General features: G+C 48.8%; 1 pseudogene; it reads right to left on the bottom strand.

Annotated features, from left to right (window-relative positions):
• Window positions 1-2,479: 2,479 nt before the first annotated feature.
• On the bottom strand, window positions 2,480-2,942 carry LOC101965185 (translationally-controlled tumor protein-like; annotated as a pseudogene).
• Between the last annotated feature and the right edge of the window lie 1,865 nt (window positions 2,943-4,807).

The following is a 4,807-nucleotide window of genomic DNA, read 5'->3' as shown; positions in this document are numbered from 1 at the left end:
CCCACAGCCAGTGGAGGAGAGGGCATCCCGGCTGTTCATGGGGCACAGAGAGCTCACTCCAAAAGCAAGGAACCAAGGCCTAGAATTCCCTAAGACCAGCAGGTCCGCCCAGGCACCATCTGCAAGAGCTGGCTTGCACCGGAGGCTCGTCCAGAGCCATTTACAACAGCCACAAGGCAGACACAAGCTCCATGTCCATCCATGGAGGGAGACTGAAAGGGCACCTTGGTCCTCACAGGATGGAGTTGTGCTCAGCCAGGACAACGGGCACCAAGGCTCAGCAGGAGAGCAGCTCAGCAGGAGAGCAGCTCAGCCAGGCAGCCCAGCACGAGAAGCCTAATGGGCCAGGTGCTACAGGCATCCTGTTAGGAGTGTACAGAAGAAGACAGCACATGCAGAGTGGGAGCAGAGGTGTCGGGATAGGAAAGGGGTAGGGTGATTACTGACTGCACATTTACAATGGTGAAGTTTTAAAAACAGGCTGGGTGTGGTGGCCATGTCTTATAATCCAGAGATTTGGGAGGCAGGGGCAGGAGGATTGCAAGTTCGAGGCCAGGCTGGGCAACTTAGTAATGCCCTGCCTCCAAATCAGAACTATAAAAAGGACTGGGGATGTAGCTCAGTGGTAGAGGACTGCCCCCCACTTTAATCCCTGGAAGAAAAAAACACCAATGATAACAAAAATATATTTGATGAGCTCAGTTCGCAGGTCAGCCTGTGTTGGAGGAGGGTGTGAAGAACAGTGTGAGCAGTTCTGACCTGTTCAGGACAAACACCAGAACATGCACTGCAGGCCACCTCTTCTTGAGAGAGAAGACCTAGCACAGCTCCCCCTGAAACTGGGTACACCCCTCTCATGGTCGGCTGCCCCACTAGGTAGCAGTGCCCCCTTCCCCGTGTTCCCCTATGCTGTAAATAGATCAGCAAACAGAACAAAGGCCACCCAGCTTCTTTACGGCATGAGGAGTTTAATACAGGCCTTTCAATGTGCCCAACTTAGTGGCAGATATTTCAAGATTTGGTGGTGTTTAAAAACACAGACTGCCTGGTTCTTGGCTGTGTACACACTGGCTGACGCCCTGGAAGGTTGGTCTCTACAAGAGGCTTCCTGTGGACACCAGGGACTCCATTATTTGTTTCAAAGATGGCTTTATCATGCTTTGGGAGACAAGTTTTGTGAGTCAATTTACATACCAATTGTTTTAATAAAAGAATCTCAATGGTTATCCATTGACAGATCCTCTATAACAGGATTATCTATATTTAAATCTTATTTGTTACCATTATTTAAAAACAATAAAAACAGAAACCACTATGGGATCCCAGCAGCTCAGGAGGCTGAGATAGGAGGATTGTGATTTAAAGCCAACCTCAGCAACTTAGTGAGGCCCTAAGAAACTTAGCACAACCCTGTTTCTAAATAAAATGTTTTAAAGAAGGGTCAGAAATGGCTCAGTGGTTCAGTGCCCCTTGGTTGAATCCCCAGTAGTGAGGGAAAAACATTTTTTTTTTTTAGAGCAACAAAATTTTTAGGTTCACAGAAAACCTGTGCCAAGTACATATCCAGGCCCCGATTGCTCCTGGCCAACCCAACCCAGCCTCGCTATCCACCAAGCCAAAGGGCACAAGTGCCGAGGAACAAGTCTGCACTGACACACTGCCCAGAGCCCACAGTGGACGCAAGGGCTGGCCTTGGGGTCCTGCCCCTCGGTGGATGTGAGGGCTCATGTTGGGGTGGTTCCTTCTGTGGGTTTTGGTGAATGTAAATGACGTGATCTGCCACCACGGTGTCACAAGTAATGGTTTCCTACCCAGAGTCCCCTGGGCTCCACCTTCCCACCCCCGGCCTCCCCTCCACTCATCTTCCCCTTGTCCCCACTTTCTGCTCTTCTCAGAGGCCGTGGCCTGGACTCAGAGCCTGTTCGGAGGCTAGTCCTCGGCATCGTGCACCTGGGTGGCTCCACAGCTCAGTTCTTCTCTTTTTCCAACTGAGCTAGCATCTTTTTATTCTTTTGGTGATCTCTTCCGGGTCAACTATTTCCATTGTAAGGTCCCACACTGCAAGTGCTGGCTCTGCCGTGAGCACGGTCTTTCCCTTTATTACAAGTCAGAATTCGAATATTGATCCTTGTTTTTCATATTCCAGTTGCAGAAGTGGTTCTCGCTGCAGGAGTTATCTGAAGGCAGTCAGCTTTCCAAGGGGCTCCAGCTTCTCCAGGAACACTGCAGGTTGGACTTAGTGTAGACATGTTTTAAACTAAGAGAACCTCTCTCAGGTGAGTTTAAGTGCACTTTATCTTTAGACAACCCACATGACACGTTTTCTTAAACAACAATGCCTCCACTCCACATAAATCACAGTCAAGATGTGCTCAAGACGACCGCAGTCCCATATGCCTTAAGTCCTGGTGTTGCATGGATGACAAGCAGCAGCCAGTTATGGCGACAGATGATAGATCCAAAGTAACTGTCAAATGTGTTAACATTTTTCCATTTCTAAGCCATCCTTAAAGACAACCACTCTTGGGGTCACACATTCTCAAGGTAGTCCCGGGGAGCAACCCTGCCATCTGGACTCATGTTTTCACCAATAAAGAACTGGTAGCTTCTGAAATTGGCAAGGATGTGCTTGATTTGTTCTGCAGCCCTGTTTTACCCTCTCTCGTCCCTGTTCTTCAAGTTTGCCTTTGGTTGACTTCATGTAATCTTTGATGTACTTCCTGTAGGCTTCTTTGGTGAACTGGTTTCCTGCAAATCATCAACACAGTGATTACTGTGCTTCCGGTTATCTTCGACCTTGGGTCCTTCAGAGGGGGCAGTTCCACCAATGAGCAAGTCATCAATGTTACCCTCTACCCTACTGACCATCTTGCCCTCCATTTTGGGGCAGAGCGCATCTTTGATCTCTTGTATCTTGTAAATGTCGGAGAACATCTCATCATGGGTGACTGGAGGGAGGCAGTGGTGCTAGCTAAGCAGGATCCTGAGCTCAGAGCTAGCTCGGTGCAGCCAGATTGGTACTCTGGAGGAGAGAGGAGCAGGAGGAAAAGACCAACTCCCACAACTCAGTTTTTTGAGTGCTGAATAATATTCCATTTTCTGGACGTACCACAGTTCATCCACCCGCCTACTAATACACACAGTGGTCGCTTCCAAGTTGGGGAAGTCATGAAAAAAGCTTCTACAAACATTCCTGTTCAGGTGTCTGTGAGGACATAAGCTTTTGACCCATTTGGGTAAACAGAAGTCAAGTGATTGCTAAGTTGTGGCAAGACTTGGTTTTTATGAGAAACTGCCAAGTGTTGTCCAAAGTAGCTGCACCGTGGTGCTCTCCTGCCAGCGAGGACCCTGCTGCGGCTGCTCCACACCCTCATCAGCACTCCACACCAGACTGAGTTCTGCATGCTGGCAGGTGAGTGGAGGCAACTAATTTTTACATACTCCCCCAGCCCACCCTAAACTTCAACATATATTATGCTCATTTGCCAGCCTTCTTCAGTGAGAGGTCTGCTCAGCTCTCTTGTCTGGTTTTTGAACTGGTCTGTTCTTTATCTAACTGTTGACGGTCAGACGTTCTTTGTATATTGGATCACAATTGCTTACTCAGTCTGGAGATTGTCTTTTCCTTCTCTTGGAAACCTGGTCCATTTATCTGAATAAAGTGATAACAGAATTCAATTTAAAGGAGGGGCCCTAATTTTGAATACATGTGCCAATGATAAACCCAAATGTATATCAAATTGATAACACCACCACACAGAAGAAAATAATCCAATTAACTTTTGATCACAGTACTGAGACTATCCACACTCAGTGGGGCATATTTTCGAGATAAGAAAGAAATCTTGAATAAATCTTGAATTTAGTATTTCTGTCACAGGAATTCTGAAATGATTCTCTGTATGTCAAAAAATTGAGCAAATAAAATTAACTGCTCTTTGGGGGACCTGGCATCCTCACTGTGAAAGGATGGAGAGTCCAGCCCAGGAACGAGGAGGGAAAGCAAGAGAGCTGGGCACAGGGGGACTGCCAGGCCCAGGGGTCTCAGCACATCTCCCCACCCACGCTGAAGCTGTGCACACCTGGACTGGGCTGGGCACGGACACCCGCCTACCCAAGTAGGTCTGAGCCTAACATCGGTTCCTGTTGTGTGGGTCTCCAGCTTTGCAGTGGATGAATCACGCTGGACACTAATCCGGGGCCACTGGCCAACCTCACCATCACGGAAAAGTGCAGCCAGAGATTCCACTGCCCATGACTACCGGTGGGGAAAAGCCCAGTGTGGTTTAGGCAGGCGAGGCCACGGGTGGGGCCACGTGGGCAGAGCCAAGGAGGCGTGGCCAGTGTTGGGTCAAGTGGGCGTGGCTGGACTGGTCAGGGCGGGGCTGAATTGGGCGGGGCTACGCGGGGGGGGGGGGGGGGTTATTTACACCAAGCTGCTATGTCTCACAACCTGTCCTGGGAGCTCCTGGGTGAGACACCTGCAGCCCCATGGGGAAAAATACAAATATCCAGGGGCTGGGGCTGGGGCTCAGTGGTAGAGCGATTGCCTAGCATGTGTGAGGCACTGGGTTCAATTCTCAGCACCACATAATTGTAAATAAATAAAGGTCCATCAACAACTAATAAGAATATTAAAAAAAAGAAAAGAAAAAAATACAAATATCCAATCCAGACTGCGGGGAAGTCTGCAGGACCAATGGTCCCGTTTCTCAGCAAACAAAGGGCAAGGAAACAAAGCCGGAGAGGAACACTTACCATCCAAGAGTTAGCATAAGACAAAGGCGACATGGGACCCTTGTTGGAA

The sequence above is a fragment of the Ictidomys tridecemlineatus genome, chromosome 2, assembly GCF_052094955.1.
Source record: "Ictidomys tridecemlineatus isolate mIctTri1 chromosome 2, mIctTri1.hap1, whole genome shotgun sequence".
In the NCBI taxonomy this organism is placed as follows: Eukaryota; Metazoa; Chordata; class Mammalia; order Rodentia; family Sciuridae; genus Ictidomys; species Ictidomys tridecemlineatus.
The sequence above is the reverse complement of the archived record's forward strand: the minus strand, read 5'-3'. Positions and strand labels throughout refer to the sequence as shown.